We start from the raw sequence: 13,175 nt of genomic DNA on the forward strand, positions 1-13,175 counted from the left end.
CACCAGCTGTGTGTGTGTGTGTGTGTGTGTGTGTGTGTGTGTGTGTAGAGATGATATTATAGGTCTTTATCACATGTAGCATTGTAGTTGAAGTCTTCTGGTCCCATGTCCTGCGGCTGCTCAGACTCAAATAAACACACAGAGGCTTATATTAATTATGAACTGTATGGACATTAGCTCAGGCTTATTACTGACTAACTCTTACACTTAAATTAACACATAATTCTTATCTATGTTTAGCCACATGGCTTGGTACCTTTTTTCAGTTCTGCCTTCACATCTTGCTTCTTCTGTGTCTGGCTGATAAATCCTCACTCTACCTTCCTCTTCCCAAAATTCTACTCATCTGCTTGCCCCACCTATACTTCCTGTCTAGCAACTGGCCAATTAGTGTTTTATCAATCCAGTGTACAAAAGCATTATCCCACAGCATAGCATTATCTTCACACATACACACACACACACACACACACACACACACACACACACACACACTGGGGAGATTTAATCTTACCAGTCTGTGTTCATGCTACTATTTTCATTACTATGATGAAATACATGAAAGAAATGATTTAAAGAAACAAAGATTTATTTTGACTCACAGCTACCATCTATTCCAGTAGATCATCCTGGATCATTTGATTGGATGACCAGATACTAAAACAATACACTTGAACACATATGTGCAGTCCTCATACTATATTCTTCTGACTCATTCATTTAATTAATGTTACTTTGTATTTATCTATGTCTGCAACTTGATCTGTGTTTAAAAGTTGTAGATACAGCCGGGCGGTGGTGGCGCACGCCTTTAATCCCAGCACTCGGGAGGCAGAGCCAGGCGGATCTCTGTGAGTTCGAAGCCAGCCTGGGCTACCAAGTGAGTTCCAGGAAAAGGCGCAAAGCTACCCAGAGAAACCCTGTCTCGAAAAACCAAAAAAAAAAAAAAAAAAAGAAAAAAAAAGTTGTAGATACTTTACTTAACCTTACTGACTCTTTTTGTCCCTATCTTTCACACAAAGAGATGAATCACTTTAGGGGAACTTACAAAAGTGGACAAAAACCTGTAGAAAAGGTCCTGGAAGGATGGGATTTTAGGAAGAAAAACAAAAATAAAATTTTGAAAATTGCTACTTTATAGTAAGCAGAATAAAATAAAACTTGGTAAGGAACATATAGTACTCCCATATTTCTGTTACCACTAAAGTTTCCCCTCTTCATTCAACCATAGTTAGAAGGTTGCTGGTTATAATTTCCAAAATCATCGTCATTTTCACTTCCATAATTTCCTCCTCCGTAGTTGTCATAACTAACTCCCTAGCCCCTACCCTGGTGACATATCTACGTCCTCTACAATCATATCCTCCTCCATAACTAGTTCTACCTCTAAAATTCTCACCTCTAGATCCTCCTCCATATCCATTATAGCCATCCCAAAATCCACATCCACTTCCACATTCATCAGGTCCCCATGCTAAAGTTACTTCTTTGTACTGACCACTATGAGAATCTACAGCTTTCTCCTCTTCCACTGCTAGAACTTTGGACTTCCCACATTCCTTGTCTAGACAAGGCCTTTCTAACTTCTGCATTGTGACCATTGAGGGTGTGATGCTTTTGCAGCACAATTTTATCCACTGGATCATGGTCATCAAATGTAACTAAGCTATTCTCCCCCCTACTCAGACTGCCTATCAATAATTACGTCATTAGGATCAGTTTTTCCATATTCCTCCAAGTAATCTCTAAGGTAGTGTTCCTCAGCATCTTCTTTAATTCCAACAACAAATAGCTTCTTCACTGTCACATGGCCTCCTTTCTTCTGACTCTTCTCTTGCTACAGCACATTTTGGCTCAACTACCCTCCCATCAAAAAAAAATGAGGCCTTGCAGCCATGTCAGCATCAACCTCAGTCATGGATGAGAAAGTTACAAAACCAAATCCTCCTCATCTCTTGCTTGCAGGATCCCTCATAACCTGTGGGGTTTCCTCATTGCTAGCAGTAGTTTCTCAAACTCATTTCTGTGGTTTCAAATCTTAAGCCACCAATAAAGAGTTTACAAACTGTTCCTTTTCTTATTTTTCCTTTCCAAAGAAGCAGTTTCTAAAGGTTTTCCCCATCACAGACTCAATCGCTGCAGAACTGTTTACCACCTCCAATGAGAGAAGAAAAATCTCCACAGATGCACATGCACAGGACATGTCCTGACACCATGGTGAGTGCAGCCACTGCTAGAGAAACTCGCCACTGGGAACACCTGTCACACACAAGACCCGGCGCTGCTGCTACTCACACATTATTTTTCTATGTGGAAATATTTTAACAACTGGGTTATATTTTCAATTCCTACTGCTGTCAAGATCAAAGGAATGCCTCTTTTACATCCAGATCATATTAGATCGTTTGACACTGGACAACAATTTAGCTATTGCATATAAAGCCATACATAGTACATATGAGTGTCCACAAGCCAATTTTGATATTGGGAAATTTCAAAATCTGTACATTGGACACAAGTAGTCCCAAAATACAAATTCTGTTCTGATAAATCCTAGCTGTATAACATTGGATATTTCTCTTCATTTCACTTATCCATGTTGAAATATTGATTGCCCATCTGAAATGGGATTTTTATGAGGTTTAAATATAATTCTAGAGAAAATAAAAGACTGCTGGCTGAAAATATTTATGCATTAGAGACTTTCAGGGCTTGTTCCACCAACCTGTGCCTACCTATAAAGTTTTTATAGCAGAAAGCAATGTAAGAAAACTAATGCAAGCTCTGAAATAAAATTAAAATTCTATGATCTTGAGACTGGATGACTAAAAATGAAAAATCTATGAAAACCAGGAAATTATTAAAAATAAACTAAAAGTTACAGTCAAAAGCTGACAAGAAACATAGGGAAATGGTACATGAGAAAGAAAATTGGCAGAATAAACAATTCTAAGTCCACAAAAAGTACACATTTGAGCCATATGTGGCTTTGTAGTTGGCAGCCTCATCTGCATTATTGTTATATATTTTTAAATTTTTACTACATTTACTTATGCATTCATGAAGACGACGCCCATGTATGTGGGGGTCAGAGGACAGCTTGCAAGAATTTATTCTCTCCTTTGACCATGTTTGCCAGAAGGCAACTTTCCCCTCTGAGTCACCTTACCAGCCTAGTCATATTATTCTGTTTGTAAGAATACTTAAACATAATGAAGAATTTGTACTTTTAGCAATCCTTCTAAATGATTTTGCTCAAGTGTCAAGGTCGTACACTTTGTAAAATAACAATGAGAACCCCAGGGAGGAGATTTACAGGTACCTCCAAGGAAAGGGTCTCTTTCAAAAGCTATATATAGATATAGATATATATCATATATGTATTATACAACACATATGTATTTTGAAATATATATACATATATAATATGATGTGTGTGTGTGTGTGTGTGTGTGTGTATGTCTATGTGTGTGGTCAATTGGCATGCAGACATCTGAGGTCATTAGATAGAATTTATTAGCTTCAATTTAAATATAAATAAATAGATATATGAGTTATTTGATATACTCATTGATATTTAATGAGCCACGATGGAAGATTGAGTAGAACCAAATGATTGGATTAGAAACCTTAAATTTACGCAATTACAAGCCGGGCAGAGGTGACGCACGCCTTTAATCCCAGCACTCGGGAGGCAGAGCCAGGTGGATCTCTGTGAGTTCGAGGCCAGCCTGGACTACCAAGTGAGTTCCAGGAAAAGGCGCAAAGCTACACAGAGAAACCCTGTCTCGAAAAACAAAAAACAAACAAACAAAAAAAAATTATGCAATTACAGAAATGTATATACATGAATACTTATGTCATATATAAATATGTCATTATATGAGACATATTATATTTTATATATGAACATGGCATGTTTAAATGAGATCATTCAGTATCTGAACAAATTGACTTATAAGTGTGGGCTAGGATATCTCAGTAAATATATTTATGTATATATTGTATATATATTAATTATATATACTATGTATATATTGTATAAACATATTTTCTGAGGACACTGAGGCAGGACTGTCTTAAGCCTTACACTAGCTTTAGCTACAGAGTGATATCTAGTCTCAGAAAAACAAAAAATAAATGTTCCATGACTTTAACTGAATTCCTAGAGAGAAAGAGAGTAAATCTATTGAAAGACTTGGAAGGGGTTCTAAGCAGCTGGCATGAGTACTGAGTGTGAATGTCACCAACTCTACACATCTTATTCATGGATATCACATAGTACAAGGAGAAAATTGTGTCCTGCAGGTTGTCCTCATATGTTCCCCATAGCACAATATGTACATAAACACACACAAAATAAATGGATTTGATGAGTAGATGACTGACAATTTTTCAAATTTTATAACCTTTGGATTACATATAAATAAAACAAAATTCAATTGATTAATGTTTAAAAGGATATGGTAAACAGTACTAAATCTATATATTTAATTTAAAGTAAAATAGATGCCAAAGAGAAATAAACGAGGGCTGAGTTACTAAGAACACATAACATAGTATTGTGGAAAATAGACTAACCATTGTACTGAACAGAATTTAAATCCCTGGAATTAAAATAAAGATTCATATTGTAATTGAAAAAATCAACCCTGAATGAAAGCTTTAAGAATGTAAAGCATACATAAAGCAGACAGATAAGGTATGATGACAACTCTAATTAAAGAACGGTAGTATGATTACATTGACATTAGACAGAGCATATTCCAGATCAATAGCTGTTATGAGGAATAGATAGAGGAGTTAATCAATGATCTGTTAATTTTGTTTCCCTTTGCTGTGATAAAATACGCTGTCAAAGCTGACTTAGAGGAGAAAGGGTTTATTTTAGTTAACAATTCAGATTACAGCTCGTCACTTCAGGAAACTCACTATAGTAGGACCTTGGGAGACCTGGCCACATGACAGCCACAGTCAAAAGTAGAGAATAGTAAATCAGTGTGTCTGTACGTCATGCTTAGATCACCTTCTCTTTCTCATTAAATCCAGAGCCCAGGCTGTGAAATGATGCTCCCAGCATTCAGTTATTCAGGGTGGGTCTTTCTACCTCAATTAACTATATGACGAATATTGCTTACAGCCTTACATATAGGCCAACCCAACCTAGAAAGTTCCTCAGAAATGCATCCTTCCTAGATTCTAGATTGTGTCAGGTTGTCAACTAAAGGTAGCCATCACATTGATAAAAAAATGTATTCTCCCAAATGACACAGAAATAGTTAATATATGTTTTAAACAGAATTTCAAAATTCTTGGAGCAGAAAATACTACTGGTATGAGATGATGACAAATTTTCAAAAATAATTGGAAATTCCAACAATCTGGATATAAAAAGAAGACTGGGAATCATTAAATATTTATTAACAAATGTTAACCAATCATCACTTATAAAACATATTACCCAATAATAAAGTAGATATTCGTTGCACATGTGTTTGTATATTCATCATAATATACTGTATGCTTAAGTTTTAAAACAAATCTTAATAAACTTAGAAGGATCTAAACAAACTAAATAGAAATAATTCAAATAGTAGTACCCAGAAATCATTAAAATATTTAAGAATTAATTGATTTACTTCAAAGCCCTTATGTGTTAAGAAGGAAATACAGATGAAATTACATAGTACTTTTAGATGATTGATATGAAAACACAATGCATTAAAATTTGTGTGATGGATTTGAAAACCTACAAATCTAGTCATTCTATACCCTAAGCTCATGAATCATCTTTGTGTATGAGCCATCTTTCCTGAGTAAGTCCCTTCTTGCCTTTCTTTGCTTTCATCCCAACCCTGTGCCATGTATAAACCCACAGTCCTAGTTTCAAACTGGTAACTGTGAACCTACTTTATTTGTAAGCCCCATTTTTCTAGCCAAGTAAACAACTCATCCCCAAGATTCTCTTGGCCTATGTGAGGTCATGTATTGCAGGGAATCATGGAGTTAGCTTGGCCTACCTGCCTTGAGAGGTATGCATCATAGGTTTTTCAGGATGGAGTCCAAGGCTTCTGGGGCACAATGTGCCTTCCAGTTCCTGAGAGACTGGAAGTGAAATGTTTAGACCACTTTGTGTTTCTCTGTACATTCCCATAATAGTTAAGAAAGCATGAAGGCTTGACAGGAGAATTATCTGAGACATTAACCTTGGGTACCCTATATGACTTGCAAACTTCACTGTTTCCAAGCAACTACAACTGTATTGATCCTGGCAATTGCCATTATATTCTATTTCTGATAAAGTTATAAAAGTTTGATTCCAAAGAAAGAGAAGAATCGGTGTAGGATTCAAGATGGCGGAGACAAGCAGACGCAGGTAGGCCTGTGGCAGCGGCCCGCGGAGGTAGACGGGTCCGGCGGCAGTGGCTGACAGGGACATTTAGGCCCAGCGGCAGCTGGCAGAGACATTCAGGCCCAGCGGCGGCCCACAGAGGTGTACAGGCCCTGCAGCAGAGATAAGCAGACGGAGGTGGACAGGATCTGCGGTGGCGGCCAACAGAGACATTCAGGCCTGGCGGCAGCCCACAAAGGTGGACAGGCCACGCAGCAAAGACAGGCGGACGCAGGTCGGCGACTTGCGGAGGTGGAAGGGCCCGGTGGCAGCGGCCGACAGGGACATACAGGCCCAGCGGCAACCGGCAGAGACATACAGGCCCCGTGGCAGTTCGCAGAGGTGGATGGGCCCGGCAGCAGTGACAAGCAGAGGTAGGTAGGCCCGCGGTGGCAGCCGGCAGAGACATACAGGCCCATTGGCCGCCCACAGAGGTAGACAGACCCAGTGGTGGTTGACAGGGACATACAGGCCCAGCGGTGGAGACAAGTAGGCGCAGGTGGGCCTGTGGCGGTGGGCCACAGGGGTGGACAGGCCAGGCCCGGGGAAGGAGAGGGGTGTACAAAGCTTGGAACGGGGACGCCCCTAGCCCCAACACCTGGGGAAGAGGCTATCTCCGTGGGTCGGAACCAGGGCGAGTCTGGACACTCCGTCTGGAGACAACCCAGGGCCCAACTGCTGATCCTGTGAAACCCAACAACTTGGAGGTGTTGGTGAGACTACCCTGCTCAGCTGAAACCCATCTGGGAGAGGATTCAGATGCCTACAGTTTGAAGTCTGAAGAAACAAGATCAGCTGAGGAGTTGACAAATGAACAAAATGTGACCTGGGAACACAGAAGAAGGCACTACCCAGTCATCAAACCAGATCACAAGAATCATAAGTATATAATTCACCGACTGAAATCAGCTGTCCCTGAAGAAACAGCCCAATAGCACCAATTTAACCAAGAACCCCTACTAAACCAAGACTAAAAATTAGAACAAGAGAGGCACTTTCAGACACAGACACCACCTGCACCGCACAGAGGAAAAGATGAGTAGACGCCAGTGCAAAAATACAGGCAACAACATAAAGACCTATATGGCAACATCAGAACCTAGTGATTCTACACCTGCAAGACCTAAGTATACCATGACAGAAAAAACAGAAGAGATCAACCCTAAAAATGACTTTAAGAAGATGATAGAGGCCCTTAAAGAAGAAATAAAACATTCCCTCAATGAGGAAATAAAAACTTTCCTTAAAGAGGAAATGAAAAACTACCTTAAAGAGGAAATAAAAACTTTCCTTAAAGAGGAAATGAAAAACTCTCTTAAAGAGGAAATAAAAACTTCCCTTAAAGAGGAAATGAAAAACTCCATTAGAGAGGAAATTAAAAACTCCCTTAAAGAAATGGAAGAAAAAACGAACAAAAAATGGGAAGAAATCAAATCAAGCCAAGAAAAAGCAATTAAACAGATGAAAGAAACATTCCAAGATCTGAAAAATGAATTTGAGACAATAAAGAAAACACATGCTGAGGGAATGCTGGAAATAGAAATCCTGACAAAACGAACAGGAACTACAGAAACGAGCATAACCAACCGATTGCAAGAGATGGAACAGAGAATCTCTGACACTGAAGACATGATAGAGAAAATAGATTCGTCAGTCAAAGAAAACACTAAAGACAAAAAAGTCATAACACAAAACGTCCAGGAAATTTGGGACACCATGAAAAGACCAAACCTAAGAATAATAGGGATAGAAGAAGGAGAAGAATACCAACTCAAAGGCACAGAAAATACATTCAACAAAATTATAGAAGAAAACTTTCCTAATCTAAAGAAAGAAATACATATGAAGATACAAGAAGCTTACAGAACACCGAGTAGGCTGGATCCAAAAAAAAAGTCCCCTCGCCACATAATAATCAAAACACTAAACACACAGAACAAAGAAAAAATATTAAGAGCCGCAAAGGAAAAAGACCAAGTAACATATAAAGGTAAACCCATCAGAATAACACCAGACTACTCAATAGAGACTATGAAAGCTAGAAGATCATGGACAAATCTCATGCAGACACTAAGAGACCACGGATGCCAACCCAGACTATTATACCCAGCAAAACTCTTAATCACCATAGGCGGAGTAAACAAAATATTCCAGGATAAAACCAGATTTAATCAATACCTGTCTACAAACCCAGGCCTACAGAAAGCACTAGAAGGGAAAATTCAACCCAAAGAAGCTAAACACATCCATGAAAAATCAAGCAATAGATAATCCCACACCAACATACACCACAGAAGAAACAAGCTGGTGTAGCTATCCTAATATCTAGAGAAAAAGGATGTTTCAAAAGAGAAGAAGTCTTGTGGCAATGCCTCAGTGGTCCAGGTAACTACCAGAACTCGGAAAAGTTGGTTGAATTTGGGATTGACTGGGAGGCCAAAGATTTAAAAAGCAGAAGATTCTCTCAAGGCACAAGTTGTGTGATAATAGTGTGTTGTGTGTGTGTGAATGAGAATTTGTAAATGTTGAATTCTAGGCTTTGACAATCATTGTTAGTGCAGATTAAGCTGCAAGTATTCTATGCTTTAAAACTTAAATTATAAAGCTAGTTACGTCTTTCTAACAACTAGTTTTAATGTTTATGAGCATATTTTACCTACATTACCTTTTCAGGATATTGAGAAAGATGCATCACAAGCAAAGGCTGGAGGCTGGGGGCTAGATGGTTTTGAGGAAGAGGTCTTGGTGGACTCTTTCATAGAGCAAAGGGAAGCAATGCCTTCTGGGAAATGAGCTAAGTTTTAATCTAGTCTTTAGGATTAGAAGTCAAAAACAAAAATATTAAGGAAAGGAAAACCTAATTGATCTTTGAAGTATTGTTATATGGAATTGAGTGGGACTTTTGAGGCCTTTCTTCCAGAAAACAAGGACTTGGTTGTCAGGCCTATATTAGGCCTAAACCTTGGTGCCATGTAGTTGTACTTAAATCATTTCAATGGAAAGTGTCTTAGTGATTGGAACTTCTAGTGCAGTTTGGAGTTCTTCCACTTGAAAAATGTGATATTTGCATGGGATTGTTTGAATCTTGTTTTCTAGTCCCTCCCCATCACCACCCTCATAGTCTGAAGGTAGATTTTTCTCTTGATAAAGGAACAAAAAAGGTGAACATCTTGTTTGTAAATAGGTATCTAGTAACTAGTGGTAAACTTGAAATGGTAGAATTCTTTAAAGCCTAATTCTAGTTAGCCTTAAGAAAATATATCTTAATTACTTTTGAACCTGTATTCACCTTGTTTTTTTCAAATATCTTAAGTTATATTTTCTTTTTCAGCGCTGCTTCTTATTTGGGGCTACTTTTTTTTTTTTTAATTGAGGCGTAATTCATAAAAAGGTATATTGTTTTGATGAGAATTTTTACAACTGTGGCTGGATGTCTTTCTTTAGTCTTCCAAGAAGGGCCATTTTACTTTTTTAGAGTTACTTTTAAAAGTCATGAGGTCAACAACTTGGACTACTATGCATGTAAGTGCTAATGCAAATTAAAGCCCAAGTTGACCTCCAGCAGCAGTTCATTCTATGTTGACAGTGAGAGAACACTTTGCCTATTAGGATACTGTTACTCGTGGACTGAAATGCTGAAGAAACCCCTCCCCCTATTTTGTTTTTTTTGCAAAAATCAAGGTATATTCTAGGGTTTCCTGGTTGACCTCAACAGATAAACTGAGATGATAGTCTTAGTTCAGAAATGATCTGAATGTAGATTTACAGTCTACGTGTACAGCTGGCTAAGTGAGATCGCTTTCACAGTTCTGCATGTATCCCATCGGCTCCCTATTAGTCACTGAACTCTTAAAACTGGTATTGTAACATTATTACAATGTTTTGCGCCAATTTTATAAACTTACAGTACAATATGTGTTCCTTTTCTGAGGCAAACCAAAGGTATATTTCTCAAGGTTCTGCTGCTATCAGCAGTGTTGATGGAGGATTTTTTATACATTTGTAATAGATAGGAATAAACCAGAAAAAAAGAAGAAAAAAAAAGTGGTGGAGGAAAAGGTGAACACTGCAAGAAGACTCAAAAGGGCTGAGAGTTGCAAACGCCAAGATTGGCTTTGCATATTAAATGGAATAGAACAGCTCTGAACTATAGCTTACTTTTCCTGGTTTGGACTGACAGAATGATTGAATGCTTTTGTACAAAAATTAGAGCCTTAAAAACAAGGATTTGGTGAGATTGTAAAATGGTGTGCCACTTTGGCAAAACAGTCTGGTGGTTGGTCAAAATGCAAAACATTGTTACTCTGTTACTCAACAATTCTACCCTTAGGAATATAACCTCAAACTACTGAAAATGTGCACCTATGAAACATGTACATGAAGGTTTACAGCAGTGTGTTGCTAATAGTAAAAAAGTTAAAACAACTCAAATAGCTATCAAATACTGGAGAGAAATAAAATGTGGCTTATTCATATAATAGAATATTATTAAGACATAAAAATGAATGAGAAACTGACAGATTAAATGACTTTGGTGAACCTTCATAATTTCATTTGTAGATCTTTCCATTTCTAATTTATAAATACATTTGGGGTTATAAATTATAAATGTACTGCCTCCTGTCAACATTGTATACTTCTATGTGATGATTTCTGTGTCAAATATTATATGGAAATGTTTCCAAGTATTTTCTGTATTAACTGTGAATGAATAGAACAAAATAATTTGCCTGTGATGGAAAAAAAAAAGTTTGATTCCTATTAATAAAATTGCCACAGCCTCGGGTTTGTTGTGACCCCTCTAACCTGGCCTGATTTCATTCCTAACAGCCATATCAGGTAACTGTGGTTTGGTAAGTAAGGGTGGGTGCTTATAATGTAGCTCCTGCACTGGCCTAATCTATGGAAAGTCAGATTATTACATCAGACATACAACCAAAAAAAAAAAAAAGAGCTCTGCATCTCTGCATGCTTAGGTTAGGTTGCATAAACAAAAACAACATGAATGAAAAAGCAGCATGTTTCCCTCCAATCCCATGAGTCATATAGATGCCTTCTCTAATGAGAACTACTCAGATGGACCCCACCCAGTAGAGGAAATTTAAAAGAATAGTCAAGAACAGTATCAAATAATTTAAAGAAGACAAAAGAAATACTTAATTAAAGTCTAAGAGGATAACAATAAGCACATGAGTGTTGTCCAAGAAATAGATATCTCCATAAAATAATAGGATAATTCAAGATATGAAAACTGAGCTCAATAAAGAGATAAAAACAATGCACAAGGTGAAAAGAAGATCGAATTGTGAAAACCTCAACATTCTCATCAGAAAACTCAGGAAAAGACCTTACAAGCCCAATGAATCAAACAAAAGATAGAATATCAGGGCTCAAAGATAAAGTGGAGGACCCAGACAAAATAAGCAAAAAAAAAAAAAAAAAAATTGCTTTTAATTTAATCCACAGGATAGAAAAATACAAGAAATATGTGACATAATCAGAGGACAAAATCTTCAAGTTGTGGACATGAAAGAGGGAGGAGAATCCCAAATTAATTGCATTCATCAATTTTTTAACAATGTCATAGAAGAAAATGTCTCGAAACAAAGAAAAAACATACCTATACAGATACAAGAAGCACACAGAGCCTCATCTAGACAAAAATCAAAAGAGAAACATCATGGAATGTCATAGTCAAAACACTAAATATACAGAAAAGAAAAAAGAAAAAATATTGAATCCTGCAATGCGGCAAGCTCCTCGTCCAGCGAGGAAGAACGACCACCACTCGAAGATTCTTCTCAGATCACACTTTATTGGAGCGCCTCTTGATTAAGGGAGAGCTGGAGGTGAGGGGCCCCGAGAACTAAATTGCAGCTGCTTATATGAGGATTCAAGCAAACGGGTCAGTCTGTGATTGGATCCCGCCAGAATGCGAGCACGGGGAGCCACAGGATAGGCTGAGGACATAGAGCCAATTACCATATATGCGCATGCGTGGGCCTCGGGACATGTAGTCCTAGGAGCATAGCCAAATATGGAGTTGTTTACAGCTAGGCTACCAGGAAGTCAGTGCCATCTTAGAATGGCGGCTCCCTACACTGCAAGAGAAAATTCATAGGACATAGATAAACTAAAACCTAACAGAATAACATGTGATTTCTCTGTGAGAATTTTGAAAGCCAGGAGATCTGGAGCAATACACAATGAGTTCTAAAAGAGCATGACTGTCAACTTAGACAACTGAGCACAGGAAAACTATCTGCCACAGTTTGAAAAGAAAGGAAAGCTTCCATGAGACATACTTTCAAACCTTCAAAGAGCCAAAAAATAATATCCAACAAAAATAGTGCCAAACAGAATACCGGAAGAAGTACTACAAACTGAAGAGAAGAACAGCAGAGCCAAAAGATCCTAGAAAGAAAATAAATGAAGCTATAATTTAGTGAAAAACAAAACACAACCAAGAACATAAACCAGAAAAATGAAAAATATCAAAGTGACTGCCATATATACTCACCTTTCAATATTAACTCTAAATATCATTGACCTGAGCTCTCAAATTAAATGACACAGGCTAGCTTAATGGGTTAAAAAAATCTGTCTATCTGCTGCCTACAAGAAACTCATTTTATTTTTAAAGATACACACAACATTAAAGTGAAAAGATGAAAAAATATTCAAAGCAAATTAGAACAAGAAGCAAGAAAATACAACAATTATAGTATCTGACTAAACAAACATCAAAGTAGAAATAATTATAAGATACAAAGAAGATCACTTA

At 37.6% G+C, this 13,175-nt stretch overlaps 1 pseudogene; it reads right to left on the minus strand.

Annotated features, from left to right (window-relative positions):
• Positions 1-12,376, minus strand: part of LOC107399632 (heterogeneous nuclear ribonucleoproteins A2/B1-like) — a 41,140-nt pseudogene extending 28,764 nt beyond the window's left edge.
• Positions 12,377-13,175: the final 799 nt, after the last annotated feature.

This window comes from Peromyscus maniculatus, chromosome 11 (genome assembly GCF_049852395.1).
Source record: "Peromyscus maniculatus bairdii isolate BWxNUB_F1_BW_parent chromosome 11, HU_Pman_BW_mat_3.1, whole genome shotgun sequence".
Classification (NCBI taxonomy): Eukaryota; Metazoa; Chordata; class Mammalia; order Rodentia; family Cricetidae; genus Peromyscus; species Peromyscus maniculatus.